The following is a 946-nucleotide window of genomic DNA, read 5'->3' on the forward strand; positions in this document are numbered from 1 at the left end:
TAAAGTAAACTTGTTTGACTTTTATGCACATCATGTCTTTTTTCAAATAATACTTTTTTCTAAAATGATACTCCTACTTTTAAAATAAAAAATCGCAATATATCGCATTATGCACAGTATCGGAATATATCGCGATATATTGAATCGTGACCCATGTATCGTGATACGTATCGTATCGCCAGATTCTTGCCAATACACAGCCCTAAAAAAATTCGTATGCGATTTTCTGTTGAGCAGCTCAGTACACTTCATTGACCTCTGTTCTGTTGTTTGTGGAATTTACAGACTGTCACACTGCTTGCAGGGCATATTATGGGAAGGATCCATCTTCTAAAAAGCACATGCACCTCATCAATAGGTTTCTGTAGTGTAGTGGTCATCACGTTCGCCTAACGTGCGTAAGGTCCTCGGTTCGAAACCGAGCAGAAACAGCAGTTGGCTTCTGAAAGAAGATTTAAACTGTTTGCCACGCTGTTTTAAAAAGTGTGCACCTAATGATTTATGTCCGAATCTTGAAGATGTGTTTCCATAGTGTAATGGTTATCACGTTCCCCTCACACGCAGAAGGTCCCCAGTTCGGAACTGGGCGGAAACTGTGGGTGGTTTTTGCAAAAATAACGTATGTGATTTTCTGTTGAGCAGGTCTGTACACTTGCAGGGATGTTTGTGGTTTAATCTCTTTAGAAAAGGACAAAAATAAAACAAATGACCATTGAGGTTTCCTGTGTTTCGCTGTAATCCTGCAATTCGCTACAAAACCATTACTTTTGAGACAGGTGAAGGCCATCGTACCAAGGAGTTGTAGGCAGACTGCCATGCTGAATGACCTCTGTTCTGTTGTTTGTGGAATTTACAGACTCTCACACTGCTTGCAGGGCAGACTATGGGAAGCAGCCATCTTCTAAAAAGCACATGCGTCTCATCAATAGGTTTCCGTAGTGTGGTG

The 946-nt window shown here is 40.9% G+C and overlaps 1 non-coding gene across 1 annotated transcript; it reads left to right on the forward strand.

Moving 5' to 3' along the window:
- The first annotated feature begins 358 nt into the window (after positions 1 to 358).
- On the forward strand, positions 359 to 431 carry trnav-aac (transfer RNA valine (anticodon AAC)). Its single transcript has one exon. It is a non-coding gene; the product is annotated as a tRNA-Val (tRNA).
- The last annotated feature ends 515 nt before the right edge of the window (positions 432 to 946 follow it).

The sequence above is a fragment of the Siphateles boraxobius genome, unplaced genomic scaffold (assembly GCF_051911475.1).
Source record: "Siphateles boraxobius isolate OS27281-9 unplaced genomic scaffold, OSU_SipBor_1 23, whole genome shotgun sequence".
Lineage (NCBI taxonomy): Eukaryota > Metazoa > Chordata > Actinopteri > Cypriniformes > Leuciscidae > Siphateles > Siphateles boraxobius.